Here is an 18,272-nt window from a genome sequence, read left to right on the forward strand (position 1 = left end):
GGTATAGAAATAAAAAAGGACAGAGCGATGAAAATATGCAACTATTAAAAGCAAAAGAATGTTTTTTTAAAATTTCCCCATTGGTGCTTCTTATTTTTTGAAGCGGTTCTTTCAGCTTGCCTTCCTTAGGTATTGACAAGCAGTGTTTTTGCACTACCACAGTTATTTTATTTAGAAGCTACATGTTCACCTTTAGTTTTAAAATGATCATTTATGACACACAGTTATTAGCATTCATATTTTCTTTGCGCTTTATTATACCTTTGACCCCTTACTGATATTATAAGCAACAAACATTACATAAAATCAGCAAGCAAGGATTTGATATTTGCTTATTTTTAATTGAATGTATTTTATTAGGCAAATATGCGCGTAAGTTTATTTTAAAATAATGAGCAAAATAGTACTTTTCTTTCGCTTTGCTAGAGCAAAGTGATTTTTCATTCTTCTCCGTCCGATTCTTTCTCTTCTAGCTGCCACAGCCGACTGACAGGGTCCTGGCGACACGCAGACTAGTATGCAAATTTAGGGTGATTGACACCTTCAGTAGAAACCAATCACGCTGGCGTAGGTTGCTGATTGGTGGACAGTGATTTGACGCAAAATTGACGTTTTTAAAACCTAACATCCAATCAAGGCAATTCATGCAAATAAAGCAATGAATCATCTTGTCAGAAGCTGGAGGGACTTGAGCACGCCCCCATGTGTTCAGTGATGGCTATTGCACAGGCGCGCCTGCATTGGCCTCTGAATAAACGCTGCAAAATGTTCAACTCTTCAGATCGCTGTGACCTTTCCCAAACTTGCTTGTCACTGGAATGTAGATTATCCTTTTTAAAATAGCATGGGTTATGCCGTGCACATATATGATGGTTAGTTTCGGAATGAAATTTTCTAAAGAGAAATGTTTTGTAACTGCGGACGGCCAACGCACAGAATTTTCCTATCCATTTCTCGCCAACACAGGAAACCGCTGTCTTTAAATTAATCCTCGGTGAAGTTCCCGCCTTGACTTCAAAATGACGGGATTGACAGAGCCGTTCCTTGGAGGAACCCACTCTGTGCACAGATGGTCAGTAAATTGGGCCTCTTCAGCGACATTCCGCATGGCGCCGCCAGATGGCATAAGGATCTACTTGCCCTCCCTTCTCCCCGTATCCAACAAGGAATTTAGAAAAATTGAAAACCAAACACTTTTATAACTCGATGAAGTGAGAATATACTCTCATTGTTCAGGAGATACGTATTACAAAAATAAGCTTTGTTGGTTTGTTGCTTTAATGTGAAACTTCTTGAAATTTTGCCCAGAAAAGTTTGCGAATAACATATTCACCCAAAGTGTTTTCAAAACATTTCCTTAAAAGCAAACTGTGCACCATAAGCACAGCATCAAGCGAATTAAAAAGGTATGGATAAGAGGCGGCTGCATTTCTGAGAATCTCCTTGCAGGCTTCTCCGGCTTCTTTGGGATTAAAATGAGATCCAGGGAGAAGCTAAACCTCTCTGCTAGCAGCCTGCAGGAGAGCTGAGCCGGGCGGGGAGGACTGAGGCCGCGGCTGCAGGGCTGCTTTCTCCTGGAGCTGCTGTTAGAGCAGCGTGGCCCTTTCCCTCGGGGTTCATTTTGGAGTCCCTGTGACAGATAGGCAAGGCTTCTTTCCATCCACAAGCCACTGTAGTCGAGGCAGCGCCTGTTTTGCCAGCTACAGCAGGCATGGGGGTAGACGGTGAGACCCCGGAAAGTATTGATCTCTACTTCATCTGCGTCTCATTTTATGAGTATATCTGCTTTTCTGTTTGGATTTATCAGGAAGAGAGGGGTTCGTGTGACACTCATCAGGGTCAGACTGAGAGCTAATGGTATTTAAGAGGGGAGAAAGAAGGAAACAAGAAAATATCCAAGGGAAGTAACAAGCCCTTTTATAAGGAAGAGCACCCTCTGCCTGGGAAACTTTCTTTACTCTTCTGTAGAAGCAGAATTGGACACTTACTGTACACTCACTGTCGATGATCGCATCCTGTAATAACGCATTTAAAATTGCATTCAGAAGTTAGAAATAGATCTTAAATGGGCATATTTATTACTTTTAAAATAAATCTTTCAGAAAATAGCCATCAAGACTTCATCTTACAAGGAGGCAAATTCCTTGAGTTTGCGACTTTGTGCTTTGTCCAGTGACTTCGTTTAGCCATAAACTAATGGTTAGGACGTCCAGGTGAACTCATCTCTCTCTGACTTCCCAACCGGGGGCTCTTTTTCTCGCCCAGCCACCATATCCTTAGCGTCTGCAGAGCAAGAATCTGCACATTTTCACCAAGCCCAGTTCCTAGAGATCAACTTCATTAACTGTAGGAAAATTCATGCTCCTCAGTAATATTTAAGTAAGAAAATGGAATAAAATTGGTTTTTAGTTTAGAGCACTCACTTCAGATTTGTTAGCTCAAGTTGAAACCACACGTTTCTTATTTTATTTCACGATCTGTTTTTTTGTTTTTCTTCCTGAAGCAAAATTTGATCAGAGATAATCATCCAGAGGCTAAAAGTGAAATAAGAATTTTAGGGAGGCTTATTTCTCTTTGGTCACAGAGGCAGGGAATCATTAATATAAACTCTCAGGCCTTTTGAAAGAGAACAGTAAGGGCAATCTCTCTTAATCTTTGTTTTCCGTGCTGCAGAAAGGGAACACAACTTGTTTACCAGAACGAGATGGGGCCGGGGAAGCGCCGAGCTTCGCTGCGGGGATCCCCGGGGCTAGCAACTCGCCTCCCCAGTTTCTGCGTGTAAGTTTCTTTTGCCCCTTCCCCTTCGCCCCCTCCCCCACACAATAAAAGGGGGTCGCTAAGGTGAGGATTGGCGGTGGGTGGGCTGTGCTGGGGCCTGTGCAGGAGCCGGTGGAGGAGGCCGGGCGATAGGGCACCGGGCGCACTGGGGAGACCCAGGACCCGGGTAAGCAAGGGGCCCGGCGGTCTTCCGCTCTCCCGTCAGCTCGACCCGGGGTGCAAATCCTGGCAGGAGGGACATGCCGAGGCCCAGCCCGCGCGGGGAGTTGAGGCTCGACGCCCCGGCCCCCGCCGTTTCCCGCCCTCGCCCCCTCCTCCTCTCCCCTTTCAGGGCCTCTTCCGGGCTGGGCCTGGGGAGTCGGTTTCCCCGGTGGAAGCGATTTCGCAAGAGTCCCGCCTGCGGGGCTGTAAATCAGCGCCCCCCACCCCACCCCTCCTGGGCCGCCCTCCAGGGTAGGGGCGGGGGCGCGGGGGACCCAGGGGCGCGGGCCTGGGCGCACGGCCTGCGGAGGCCCGCGACCGCGGCTGGATCTGCAGCCGCCCGGAGGCGGCGGGGGTTCAACGCCCGGAATCAATCAATCCAGCCCGCGCAGCCTTCCCGGAAACCCCGAGCGCTGCCCGCGGGGCCTGCATTGTGTCTTGCCGGCGGGTCCCCGCTGGGTCTGGGAAGCAGGGCCTGGCGGCTCCGGGGTCCCGGGGGTGCGGCACATTCCCAGGAGGGCCAAAGTGGCCCTGTAAGGGAAAAATTCAGGCCTACGGGCACGAACTCTTCAGCCACCCTCCCTCCTTTGAACGGCTCTTCGCGCCTTCCAGTCGAGGAAGGCCACCCCCTGGAGTTTTCCCAGCGCCTGGAACCCCCAGACCCTCCATCTACTACCCCCAGGCTCTCCTGGTTATTAGTCCATAAAAAGCAGCGTGACCCTGGAATGGGAAGATTACTCATAACCGGCCAGGGGCCCCGGGCAAATCACACCGTCCCTCTGGGCCTCAGTTTCCAGTTTGTAATACGAGGGGGCTATTTCAGGAGCTCTGCGTTTTCTCTCCAGTTCTGAAAGTTTTTTTTTGTTTGGGGTGAAAAGCCTGAACTCTTTTTGCCGGAAGCGTTTCTGAAAGTTCCTGGTCCATCCATGTATATTCTCGTTACCCTAGTCCTTCCCCGCCTCCAAACCCCAGCCTGCAAGGTGCGTCCCAGAGGCCAGCTCCAGCCCCGGAAGGGAGGACACCTGAACCCCTGAAAACCTGAGCCCTGGCTAGGCTCGATCTGGAGGCGCCACGAGGGGGCGATAGAGCCCAAGGATAGAGCAGCAAGACTGCACAAGGCCTGGCCAAAAGTTGGTCCAACTTGGCGTGGGCTCCTTCTACTGTTTCTGTGGCCTGTAAATGGCGCAGAGTTATTTCTTCGAAGAGCCCATCTGATCATCAGCGCTCAGGCAGATGGTAACAGTCAGAGATGCATGGGAAATGAATTACAAAAACACTAAAGAAGAACAGGTTAGCACCCTCCCTCTCCTAAAACCAGTGGTGGAGCAATATGGAGTGAACTCTGGTCATTCTCAGGTTCTGATGGTATCAGGGAGTTTAAACGCAAACTTTAAATGCTAGACTTTGGTGCTGAGGCCAACACACTTAGTGGTCTCACAGGCTCTGGGAGAAAGCAGTGGAGATAAGGACCAAAAGGCAGGGAAAACAATAAGGAGGAATCAATAAGGAGGGACACCAATCTTTGCGAACATGGGGTTCTTTTGGAGGTGGTGAGTGGGAGGTATGCTGGTGGGTGGGAGAGTGCAGAAGAGAGCAAATAAGCACGAGGCTCTCCCTTCGTGAATCCTGGGACATTTCTGTCCACTTGTAAAGAGAAGAATCAAACTCCTGTCCCTGTCTCTCATTGCCACATCTGACTGTTTTTTTCATTCGTTTTCTGCGAATGTTTTACAATACGGATTAGCAGGACTCAAGAGGAAAGTGGAGCTTGTTTACTGCAAACAGCCAAAGGATCTTCAAGAGAAAACGTGTTAGGCTGAAATATCATCTCTTCTCGTTTGTGCAAGCCTCTTGGATTGTATTTGCTTTCAAAGTCCAGAAATGTTTTTATTAACCTATATCTTTCTTATGGCTCCTGCACACATAAAGTACTCAGGGCATATGTAAACGCTTCCATTTTGGATCTCCTTTAGGAAAACTTTGTAACTCTGCAGTAAATATTTGCTCTGGGGTGAACCTTGGCAAGCAATAGCTAAACGCCAACTTCTGGCTCTGCTGTGTGTTTGTGTGGACATGTATATGTTTTAACATTTTATATATATATATATATATAGTATATATCAGAAAATTTAAAGGAGAGCTTGATATTTTTACTTCTTTGCTACACATGGGGAGGTAAAATGACTGTGATTATGTGGATGAAATTTAAAAATGAACGCATTCTCTTTCAAACACAATGCTTCTTGTGTGCTGCTGATCTCTCAAAATAATATCAATTAAATGCTCTTACAATGTCACCCTTTATAACACCCTTTAGTATAGTGATTTTGTGGCCGTATTTTAAAGTGACTGTCAGTAGAGTTTTAGCTCCCCAAATTCTGACTTAATAAGAATGTAAAAATCAAACAAATCATGATATTTCTGTTCTTTCCTGTTTGTGGTTTTATTTCCTTTGGTGCTTTAATTAAATGAGGAAAGCTTGGTAGGTAGTGTGGCACTGGGATTTTGGATTTGCATCCCTGGAGAGAAACTTGAATTGAAGCTTCTCCTTTGTGATGACAAGAGACTTAATTTTTAAAAAAAGAGAACTCTAGGGAAGATTATTTTAAAATATGAAGACTGCTAGAACCGTGGTGTGTGTTAGCTGTCTCTGAAGAAATAGTCGAGAGTTGTAAAGCCAGTTCAGCCCCGTGAGCCTTGTCGGGCACTGGCAGTCGGCTGCTCCCTGATCTGACCTTGTTGCCGGGTCCCACGGAAGAAGCCTGGTGTCTGAGGCCTTCCTTTGTTCAAAAGATAGTCTCTTTTTCCTTTCCCTTTCCTTTTTTCCTTTTAAACAACTTTTGAAATGAGGAGGAGAAGGCTATCAGAAGTGGAAAATTTAGAGTTAAGCTCTTCCCTTGTTCTGTCCTACAGGGGCCCAGGGTCACGGATTTGCCTTTTCCAAGAGAGAGCTCTTCGTGAAAGAATGTGACTTGTGGCTTCTCTGGGACCGGACACTGTTGCACCCGCAGGTTTGGCTGCTTTTGGTTGTTGTTCTTTTCATCACCCGCCTCCCCATGCATTGCAAGAACCGTATGTCCTTTGCCCCTCATGTTGAAGATAAGGATTTTATTACTTATTCTAATGACTAACACACAGAGTGAGAGTGCAGCTCCGAGCCGGCAGAAAATGGAACTCTAAGAATGTTTGCTGTGGGGTCGGCTCGTTGTCAAAGTTGGAACAGCTTTTCGCCAGATAACCAAACACACACACATCTCCACCTCCCCACGAAAACATAGACCCTGAAAGACATCATGTGGGCCTGAGTCACTCTCTGGAGGGTCTGCTTCTCAGAGTTTGGCTTGGCAGGTCAGGCAGACATAAGCCTTCTTTTCATATTTTTCCTGACCTATTTGAAGAGCAATCATTTTCAGCCTCCACATACCAGGGACACTGTAAGAGATGACCTAGAACTGCATGGAGGAAATCCCTTTAGCATGTCCTTTTGGGAACTGAGACTATTTGAGGCTGTCCTAAATGGGGATTGCAGCCCCTTGACCGAAGTGTTTCATATATGTGTGTGCGAATGTATGGGAACAGGTGCTGTCCATTGCAGATGTTGGGGAATTAGAGAATTCTGAGATATGTGGTTTGTATCAGTTTGAAGAAAGGCAAGATTACCTTTAGGTGCTGCTTGTAAAGTGCTTTTTCCCTCAAATTGTCCTCTACCCTCAGTTTATCCATGTTTGAAAATAACTGAAATGATCTGACTACTGAAAGCATAGTACAACTTGAAACAGGGGCACGGGAATCCATTTTCTGGGGACCATATAGGTCATATGGCTTAGGCAGGCACCCTCTGCATGTTTGAACCTTGCCTTTTTCAGAGCCCTGCTGTCTTTCTAAAAGATGAGCTTAATTAAATCACAATTTTCTGAGATTTTTCCTAGATTATTGCAGTTCAAGAGAAATATAATGTGAGCCACATTGGTAAATTTAACTGTTTTAGAGGCCAGGTTTACAAAAGTAAAAAGAAACGGGTGAAATTAATTTTAATAATTTTTAAAATAACATAATACTTCAAAAACATTATCATTTCAACATATGACCGATATAAGAAGTTATTGATGAGAGTTTATGTTCTTTTTTTTCTTCCTACGTCATCACAATCTGGTGTGTGTTTTGCACTCACAGAATGCCTTGATTTGGACCAGTCACATTTCAAGTGCTCCACAGCCGTTGGTGGCCAGTGGCTAGCGTCCTGGACAATGCAGTTCTAGAGGCTGCCCCGTGCATATTCATGGCATTTTCATTTAAGGTCAATAGAGCTTTGAAGTACCGCGGCAAGACTGAGGAAAATAGGATCTAAGAGGAAAAAATATTTTTAGCAGTGCGTGTTTAGCTCTGAAAAAGAGAATCCTAGGCCCCCAGCTAATGAGTTAAGGGAAATGGGGTGTTTGAAAGAAGTGTGTGATATCATTTAGTGATTTTATTCTATTTTAAAACATTTATTTTTTAAAAAATTTATTGAAGTATATCTCTCATACATAAACATACATAAGCAATAAGAGTATAGTAATAGTTGTAAACTTATTAAAAAACATACATAATATCATACAGGGCTCTAATACCTCATCCTACCACCAATACCTTGCATTGTTATGGTTGTGAAACATTTTTAACTAATTTTAAAGAACATCCTCAAAACACTACTACTAATCAAAGTATTCTACATCTGGTGTATTTTTCCCCCAACCCAGGCTATTATTATTATTATTACTATATCATTTATACATGAACATACATAAACAATAAGTATATAGTCAAAGTTGTGAACTTACAAAGCAAACATGCATAACATCATACAGGGGTCCCGTACATCACCCTACCACCCACAACTTGCATTGCTGTGAGAACTTGTTTTTAATTATAAAATGAATCATTACAGAACAGTTGGACTCATTTGTCAAATTACCAAATAATAAAAATCACCTAGAATCTCACCTGGAAGCACTAGAGAACCACTGTCCAAATTTGGGGGGCATTTCTCTCTTTGCACGCACATCGTTTCCCTAGTTGAGACTCATGTTCTCTCAGAAGCCTCTCTCCATGTTGTTAAAACTCTTCACAAGAATACGTTTTAGTGCCTGGACAGTATTCTGTCACGTGAGTAGGTCAGAATTGACTGAGGTGGTGACTTTTGGTGGGTGGGGGTCACCGTAAGCTCACTCGCTGGTGACCAGGACAAAGGCTGCTTCACGGAGAAGCTGCCCTTCGGTGGGTCCTCCTCATTCCTCGTGTGGGGACTGGGGCACTTTCCTTCTGTGACTGTGGTCACCACAGGCAACCAGAACCCCTTCTACACCTTGGTTTAATTTTTAGAGAACAGATATAAATATCTTCAGGAAGAATCCCCTCCCGCTGCCCAGGCTGGCACCCATTCAATCCAGATGTTTGGTTACCACTTTGACCCATTTGCATTATGACTTTAGGGTAAAAAGCAAAATTTTCCAAAGAGATTTTGAATCAGAACCAAGAAGGACATTCTAAAGATACTCATAATAGTGTTTTATTCTCTCTTGTTCAATCTGTGTCCCCTAACATGGCACAGGATAGGGTACAGATACAGGCCACCCTTAGCTAACTCATAGTTGGATTTATTTTTGCTTCCCCTTTTGGCCCTCTTTCCCACCATTTGTCATTTTCACAGGCTTCAGTGACATAAATCTTGTGGAATGTTGGCTATGCACATAGCATGAAGGATTCAAACTCTCCCCTTTCAGGCTGGCCGGCCAATGTAAGCAACAGAGGGTGGTGGAGAATGGGGACAGATTGGACAGGGAGAGGCAGAGGTAGAGGGACTCTGGAAAGAGCACATGACGTATGGAAACGACAGCTCTAAAGTTGCTCCAATTGTGAAGTTTAGCCGAGGGTGACTGCAGCTGACTGATGGCCACCAGGTAACAATAAAGTCCATGGGGTGCTGCACAATTTTTTTCTGTCTCTCTCTGTGGAAGGCCTGTGGGCTGTTTCCAACCTTAGTTTGCTTCTCTTTTTATGCAATCCCAAGGCATTGTGGTGCCTGGAGACCTGGCCCTGAAGAAAAATCTGAAGATAGAGTATTTCCATGCCAAGCCTATGCTCCTACGAAGCTTGGCTACTCAAACTTCAAGTGCAGTTGGGCTGCAGGGATAAGCTGCTGAGAGGGAACTCGTTGACAGCCTCCTCTCTGGCTTACACCATCTGTCACAAAAGAACCATTTTTACTGACTTGTTAAAGAATTTGAAGGCACATGAGTGCTGGGGGGAATTTTATTAAGCTGGCAAATATTAATACAAGTTTACTTAAAACCAGTGGCTCTTCTCTCTCTAAATCCTGCCAAGTTTATACTTTTTTTTTTCTCTCCGGTTCCCTTTGGCCCGAGCAATTCAGGGCAGGGAGTTTGAAGGGTATTTTGTTTCTGAAGTGGGCAGTCTGTTAAATAGTGGACCTTTTAACATCACACTGACAGACACTCTCAGGGCTAATATAATTGATGTATTCATCAGAGCTTAAGCAAAATAGCTTTCCAAAAGGGAGAAAAACTTGCCTTTTCACCTAAGAGCTGACCGACTTGTGGTTTGGATGCTTACACGAGATATTAAACAGACTCTATGGAAAAGGTTTGTTCGCCTCAAGTTTGACTTTCCCTCATCTTGTAATTTTTGGCCCAGCGTCAAATTTTTGTCCGTTCCCCAGCACTCCTTGGGTGCAGACCAGCACCACGGGCTTGCTCCCTCCATGGTGTTGACAGAGTGTTTTTCAGCTGTACCAAAGGCCACAGATTTTATGTCAGACTTCAAGATACACAGCTTGATAAACATGTCTGCCTCTGGCGATTGGCAGCATTCTTTCTGGAAAAGAAAACAAAAATCGTTTTACATAAATACGGAAAGTGGTATGAATAGCATAGAATAACATAACTTTGAAGGTGAGCCTGAGTACTGAGCTTTTCTGCAGTCTACATTTTGCTCTTCGGCTCTATTTATTTTTGAATTCTGTCTTCACTCCCATGGCTGTCATCAGCCGCATGCGTCTGGTTCTGTAATAAATAAACAAATCAACAACTGATCTGTTTGGAAAGTTGGAGGATGGCACATAAATCAAGGATGGTGCTTTTAAAAGGCATCTTGGCTTTAGGTAGACATTCTATTTTTCATGCAGGATGAAATGGCTGATTATCCTCTTCTTCACTGTAGTTTAGAGAAATTCCAAGATGCCACGTCTCGCCGATATCTTCTGAGTTTCCCTTGCATTTACTCTTCTTCCTCGGCTGGGGCTCGGGCTACTAAATTTGGGTAGGGGGTTGGTGCCTATGTCTGACACAGAACTCAGCCCCATGTTAGCTGGAAAACGCTTCCTTTTAGGGCTGCAGTCGGCTGGTGACTGATTCCCACAATCAGAGGACTGGCTAACTTCACCTGACACTCCCTGTCATCTGAAGGGGTTCTTAATTTACCACCTGGACTTCAGAGTCTGTCGTCGGAAAGAAAGAGGGATCGACACGCTCCTCCCCCAGGAGTCAGCACCCTCTTTCCCAAGGGGCTTTGCAATTGAGCAGATGCCCTGGAAGCCTGATGCCAGCTCTGACTTCCTCAGGCTGAACCGCCCTTTAAAAGCTCTTGACGTGGGGCCAGCCGGGCAGCCTCTTGGCTTGATCAGAGGGGCTCGCTGGGGCGCTGCCTGCCGGAAGGCGCAGGCTCTGCGGCTCTTGGCCACTCGTCTCTGGACTCTTCGGTGGCCCTTACCATTAACCACCCCTCCCCACGCCCTTCCGAGAAGCCCAGCGCCAGACCTCGGGGGAGCGCGGGAGATGAAACACCAGCCCCGGGATCAGCCCCGTGTCAGGGAGGGTCGTCATTAATGGGTCTGAGAGGGGATTCAAGGCCCAGGGTAATATTTTATTCATCATCCCTCGTGGTTGAGGAACTGTGAACCTGTCTGTTGGCTGGTAGCATTTTATTACATCCCCCCAGGGTCACTGCCGTAGCTCACCACTGCTCAAATGCAGATTTTGTGTGATGAGTGTGTGTGGGGAGTGTAAACATATGATGCTTGCATCTTATCAGGTAACAGAGAGGGACAGAGATGAAACGGTTCATCAGTCTTAAGTACCTTTAGACAGCTCAAATGAAAATGGTTGATTCCTGGATATGGTCATTCTAATTATTATTATTAACGTAGCGATGTGTATGTGTGTGTGAGAGAGAATGTGTATAGTTTTTTAAAACATTTAAAATTTTTTGACATTATAAAACCAGCTCTGAATTTAGGACATCCTATGTTATGAGCCCATTCTCTTTGCAGAGTATGGGGATTCCTGGCCTGGGTAGTCTGGGCGTGGGCCTCAACGAGGTTTGGGAACCCCGATAATTGCAAGCCTATCTTTGCATCGGTGGCTAAGTTACTTAACCTCGCCAAGCTTTCTTAGTCTTCTGCCTCCTTGGGTTAGTGTGGCAATTAAATGAGAAAACACATGTAAAGCACTCAACACAGTGCCTGGCCCCAAAGTGCTCTCTAAATATTAGATGTTACAAAAATGATTGTTGTTGTGATTGTTTTGTACCTATGTGAAATTTAATTGGACATAGGATCCACAGCATTGTATCAGATTTTCTGAGGAAACTGTGGACCAAACAGGTTAAGAACCATGGCCTTAAAGGAAGCAATGGGACAATAAATCTTTTACAAAGTCCAACTCACTCTGTCAGAAATGGAAGGCAAAGATGTATGATTTGTGAGGTTGACCAAACTGGAGAAATTCCTATGGACCCCAGGAAGTGAGAAGCTTCTGCCAAGGTTTGAGGTCACTGCTGTTTCTCTTCCTCCTTCTATTCATTAAAAAAAAAAAAAGAAATAAAAATTTCCCCCTCTCCCTGCTTTTTCTGAATAAAGTCCACAGAACATATTTATCCTTTTTATGCAGAAACACAACCTGTTTTCCCATCGTGCATTCTTTTGGTGTTTTGACTATTAGAAACCCTTTTTATCATTTAGTTACACTTCATAATTTTAAAATACAATTTTCAGCTGTTAGCTGCCACTTGCAATATAAGTTGATGTTGTTGTCATTTTACAGGTCTGCAAACTGAGCTAAAGGAGGGCAAATGTTTTATAGATGTACTAGGTCAGAAATAGTTGCTGTCAGTGCAGGTCATACCAAATCCATGTGCCAAGTAAGCATCATCAAGGGCCTTTCCTGCAGTCCGGTGGCCCCAGCAGTCTATTGACCACACGCTCCGCTGGGGAGGAATATCTCCCTCCTGCTATAAATCTTCAGACCCTGTAGATTATGGCTGAATGGCTGAAACTGCACTCCTGATATCTCCATGGTTTTCCACATAGACACGCAGACCAATAGCTGTGAAAGATACAGAGTGCCAAATTACATTTTGTAACAGTAGGCAGTCAAATCCTTCGTCTAAAAATTACCTTAGCTGCTTGAGGAAAGATATGGCTATAAAATGAAATGGCACAATCTCACGTATGGAAATGGCTGTCCTTTCTTATGATTAAAATTTACCTTAGGACATAACTACCCCTCCACAAAGCCAGCTTCGTAATGGGAACATTGCTCTGGCTGGCTGTTCTCTCCATTTCTTGGGGCTCCTGGGGAATAGTGCCATTCCGTGATCCCAGGGAGAAAGTGTCAGTGTTCGGAAGCAAACTTCCTCAATGAAAGCCTCGCTGGAAACTGGCCTCATTCATCACTATCTGTTCCATCTCCAGGCAGGATGCCAGCTTTCCATCCTATGGAATTTGGTGGGAATTCTCCCCTGAGGAGGATGTTCTTGGCGGTGAGAAACTGACCCAGTGTGCAGAGGGGCCCCTGTGCAGTGGCCGTGGAGGAGACCAGAGCAATGCCTCAACCAGTTCACTTTGGCTTCTCCCGTGTTTTCTAGCTGACCTTAGAGCCCAGAGCCACTCTGAATGTAGGGCCCTGTGGTGTACAAGCAAAGTGATGATCCGGGCTCATTTTGCAAAGGGCATTCTGTTTCCCTATCTGTAATAACACTGCTTCTCTCTGGGCTTCAGTTCATCAAGCTTTCCTTGCATCCACTGCTTTTCTGGAGCCCCATAGATAAGTCTGACTTCGATTTCATCTCAGTTTTTTTTTTTTTTTTTTTCCGCGGTCACCAAGGAAGCAAAGGCCTTTTGTGTTTCTATGGCTCGATTGGAGGGCAAGTCCCAAATAATAGCAGCATGACTTAGATTGTGCTTAGGGTGGCCTCCTGAGTCTCAGAGACAGAAGCCAGAGCGGCTTTGCTCATTCCTGGCACGTTTGTCGTGTCCCCGCTTCATTCGAGGCACTCTTCTGGGCTTGGTGGAGACTAGAAGTGAATGGGACCCAGATCCTGCTCTCCAGGAGTGTAGACGAGATGGTGAGGGTGAGGCAGGTGTTTTGGAAGCATATGGCAGGTCTAAAGGTGGTGTATTGGAGAGGTGTGGAACAAGTCCTCTGGAAGGTCAGAGCCAGGAGAGAGTGGTTCTGGCTAGTAGATGGGGCAAGGCTTCTTGGAGGAGGCGGTATTTAAATAGGTGGACAGGGTGGGCAATACAAGGAAGGTGATATAAAATGGGAATGGGAGTTTAATGTCATGCTCCTTGAAAGGAATAACTTTTGGTACTTGTGTTCTTTGTGGAAATTAGAGTCAGAGGATGATCAGAACAGACCCTACTTTCATCTTTCAACTACAGATTCTTTTGTACAAGGCATGGGATTTTGATGCCAAAAAAAAGTGTATGAAACAAAAAAAAGCTGGGCAGAAGAACAAGTTGCCGTGGGTGCTGTTGCTCATCCACGTTAGAATAACTCATCAGGTCATTGTGCCAGGTAAACAGAATCTCAAGAGTTGAAAAACATGCCCAAGTTTCAAAGTCCTCCATTTCCAAATGGTTGCCATGTGACCGTTACCAGTTTACAGATGGAGCCACAGTGGAATAAGGCAATCATCCTTTCCCGGAAAGCAAAAAGGATGCATTTCCTGGCGCTGTAAATAGAACCTCTGTGAGTCTCTGCCACCTCCGCCGACAGCAGACAGTAAGAGCCCCTGCCTTTTGGGCAGGAATAATTAATGGGGTAAGTGTAGGTTTGTGGCTTGAGAGCAGCCAGGGTGAAATTGCTTGTCCGTTTCAGCTTTCGCCTAAACCACTGGGACACGTACTTCCTGAGTCAACGGTGAGCCCCACAATGCTAACAAAAGGCCCCCACTGGTCATTGCCCTCTAGTAATTGCTGCCAGTGTGAGGCTGTCCCTCACAACTTGTTGACATCTCTTGACAATTTAAGTATGGCCCACGTTAAAGGCCCGAAGCCATCGTAATGTAGAATGAGGAGTGCAAATACAAAGAGGAACTTTCCCAGCACATTCAAGCTCAGGGTACAAAAACAGCATCTCCGGTGATGATGTTTAAATTGTGCATTAGGAACATTTTCAGTGGAGCCTCTAGGCTCTGCTTGTGCTGCATATTTGTTGGTAAGCTAAACCACAGTAGTCCCGTGATATTTTGTGAATCTAGCATCACAGGAACATCCCCTTGGGTAGTAAAAAAAAAAAAAAAGTGTATTAGGAATCACCAGATGGAGAGGTCTCAGACCAAGGTGGGGGTGGAAGTTGGCAGCCTGCATCTAGAAATCTGCTATGCAATGCGATATGGTTTCCCTGCTTGAGATCTGGACTCAGTAAACTGTGGCTGTGGGCCAAACTGAGCCTGCTGATTGTTGTTGTAAATAAAGTTTTATTGAAACCCAGCCACACTCATTTGCTCACATGTTGACTGTGAGTGCTTTTGCTCTACAGCAGCAGAGCTGATTAGTGCAATAGAGACTATATTGCCTGCAAAGCTGAAAATATTTACTATCTGGTCCTTTACAGAAAAAAATTCATTGACCCCCGTATTAGTCATGGTTCTCTGGGGAAACAGAATCAAAAGGAAGTATCTGTCAGTAGTAAGAGATTTTTTTAAGAGTCTTTCATGTGGGAATGCACAAGTCCAGGTTCTGCAGGCAGGCTGCAAACCAGGGGCTCTCATGAAAGTCCAGTGAAGGTCCTTGATGAGTTTCCAGGAGACATTGGCGGTCCAATAACAAGCTAGGAAACTCTCTCTGAATGCTGAAATCACTTCCCCTTTTAAGGCATTCAACTGATTGGCCAAAGTGTCATTGATGATGGCAGTCTCCCTGACTAATGGAGATGTAATCAGCCATCTATGCAGTGAAGTCACTGGTCACTACAGTCCATCCATGTCCTTGTGTTACAGTTAGCCCAGTGCTTGCTTGGCCAGTCAACTGGGCACAATTACCTGGATGAATTGACACATTTGCCTAACCATGACAACGCCTGCTCTTGATTAATGTATGAGGAACAATGATGATGGTCATTTTGAGTCACTGGATTGAGCTTTCAGTAGGAGATTTTGTAATCTTAGGGAAGCTACGCAAATAGGTGTGGACTTAGAGACCTAAAGATGCTGGGCCTGAGAGAAATGGGGCTATGGTCAGCCTTACTCTGAAAGCTTTAAAATTTTTTTGCATTACCCTGATTCTAATTCCTTAAGGTACTAGTGCTTGTAGCTAACAGTCCCAGCCTCCTGTGACTCTGAAGATGGTGGGAAAACTGGTGGAATTTTATTTCTCTTAGAGACCTCATAGTCCTAATGGCTGCTTTCTTAAATGAGGGTGTAAAAGTGCGACCTTTTTGATTGGCTTTTGGTTTAGATATGACTATAAAAATTTCCAGTGACACAGGTAGATTTAGTGAAAGTTAGGCATACAAGCTTTGGCATTTTATAGTTAAATTCAAGCTTTCTGAACTGCATACAGAAAGAAATATTGGGTATAGCTGGGAAGGAATTAATTTTAAAGTGCCAAGTTGTTAAAATTGGTAAAATTTTAATAGTTGTTTTGGTGTACAATTCTCTAAAATGTGCTAGGCTCTTTTTCTATAAAAGTCCCTAATTCTGGCCTTTTACCATCCGTGGGGGCTGAGTTGAGGAATTGCACTAGAGTTTCCCCTTCCTGTTTTCTCACATGCTGTACCCTCAGATTCAAAAAATTCACATGTATAGGGAGGATTCTTTGCCTTGGATGAAAAACCAGTTTCATTTTTTCACAGCAGCTCAGTTAGTTGTTATGTTGAGAAAGAGTCCGAGGACACAACCAGGTACAGTAGAATCCATCCATGATCAATGATTGAGATCTGTGATGATTCAAGAGGGGAAACTACATAACTGTTATTCTTGCTCTAGCATTTCAAGAGCTGCTGAATTGTAGAATAGTCTTCTGTTTCTTTGTTATCAGTCCCCTCCTCGATTGTCAGCAGGTCTGAGCCTGGATATACTTGTCACTGGGTTTTATCATCACCTTTTAGTCTGTTACCTCATTGGTAACTGCATTGCTTTTTCTCTTCTTTTGCTACATTTTTCTCTTGTCTCCTTTGGCTGTAATGGCTTCTCTTGAGAAGTCTGTTTTTTATAGACACTTGCTGCTATCCAGGTCACCACATACAGGTAGATAAGGTTGCTGGACAAGAGCTGTGAGTGGCGGCCATAAGTGCAGTGTGCTCTCCTCTTCTTTGACATTCATTCCTGCATTCCACTTTAAGGAAGAGCCTTTCCTTCTCTCCCATTTCTCTCTTTCTTATCCTTTACTCATAGGTTCTTACATTATTAAAGGGATTATAATCCACTACGCTGACTTATTTTGGTGCTCAAAATGACCCCAGATTTGGCCAGTGGGAACCTCTTCAAGTTGGCTCCTGTGAATGTTCTTTTGACATATCTCTATCATTTTTTAAAAAGATTTATTTATTTATTTATTTATTTATTTATTAACCTGCCCCTCCCCCATTATCTGCTCTCTGGGTCCATTTGCTGTGCGTTCTTCTGTGTCTGATTGTCTTCTCTTTAGGAACCAATTCTGGACGTTCCAGAATGGGAGAGAGGTGCTCAATCTGTTGCACCACCTCAGCTCCCTGGTCTGCTGCATCTCTTATTGTCTGTCCTCTGTGTCTCTTTTTGTTGCATCATCTTGCTGTGCCAGCTCTCTGCTCGGGCCAGCACTCTTTGTGGGCCAGCTCACCACGTGGGCCAGCTTGCCTTCACCAGAGGGCCCCAGGAATCAAACCCCGGACCTCCCAAATAGTAGACGGGAATCCAATTGCTTGAGTCACATCTGCTGCCTTCTCTATCATTTTTGTGAGTACTTCCTTACTTTTCTGTTATAACAAAATGTTCCAGGCACATCTTTACCTTCTCTGCCCAAGCTCTAGACTCAGCCAAGAAGCCCTGATTCCTTTGGAAATGGTCTTTGGAAACTAAGACCAGGCTTCTAGGTGTGCTTATAGTTAACTGGAGTGTAATTGCTTTTAGAGTTCTTATTGTGAGTTTATGTTGATGTTCCCAATTCTAATCCAACATCAGAAGTTTCTTCCTTGCTTTCTCTATTCCGTATTTGCATTTCTTATCTTTACAATTATAACCGTGGCTCACAACGACGTCAACACATTTACTCATTTGCTCAGTTCCATATTGCACATAAAATAGCTTCACAATTGCTATACCATACCACTGTGAAAGACAATCTTTCTAAAAATAAGTTAAGATTGGTTTGCAGCCCTTTTCCTCCCTAGACTGAAGGTTTATAGAAAACATTTTCAGTTTATGAATTACTTGCATTAGTACTTTTTTCCCCTCCTACTTCAGTGTGGTTATTTGTTTACATTATAGTTGAGTTCATTTGTTTCTTTTTGTTATTATTTTAGTGGGGGTTTTTTATGTCCTTGTTGAATTGTGGCTTCTAATTTTGTAAAAGTATCCCTTTAAAAAAATCTTCTTTAAGGCTTTTTTTGGGGGGCAGGGCGGGGGAACCTAAATTCTATTTTGGTAGCAGAATCACAATTCTTGTGAATTTATAGTTCCATTTGCCTGGCATGTCTATACTCATCCCTTTATTTTTTAGCCTGTTTGAATCACTATGTTTTAGGGGTTCTCTTTGTATACAGGATGGAGTAGTAGTGTTTTGCTTTATGAACCGATGTGAAAATCTTTTTCTTTTACAGGCCAATGAATCCGATTCACATTGATTGATATGATTGGCATGACTGGTATGTTTAGGCTTGACTTTGTTATACTATTTTATTATAATCTGCGCATATTATATTTGTTTTTTTCTCTACTTAGTGTACTTTCTTTGCTGTATTTAAAAAAATTCTTCTGTGTTTAGGACAGAATGTATTTTTTGATCTACTTATTACCTCTGTAAACTTTTCTAATGA

General features: G+C 44.1%; 1 long non-coding RNA gene across 1 annotated transcript in view; it reads left to right on the forward strand.

The window, feature by feature from the left end:
• The first annotated feature begins 2,684 nt into the window (after positions 1-2,684).
• LOC111764488 (uncharacterized) overlaps positions 2,685-18,272 on the forward strand; it is a 28,843-nt gene continuing 13,255 nt past the window's right edge. The window contains exons 1-2 of the long non-coding RNA XR_002797084.3: positions 2,685-2,778; positions 5,893-5,990. This is a non-coding gene — a long non-coding RNA (uncharacterized lncRNA). The remainder of the gene's footprint in view (positions 2,779-5,892; positions 5,991-18,272) is intronic.

Source organism: Dasypus novemcinctus, chromosome 5, assembly GCF_030445035.2.
Source record: "Dasypus novemcinctus isolate mDasNov1 chromosome 5, mDasNov1.1.hap2, whole genome shotgun sequence".
In the NCBI taxonomy this organism is placed as follows: Eukaryota; Metazoa; Chordata; class Mammalia; order Cingulata; family Dasypodidae; genus Dasypus; species Dasypus novemcinctus.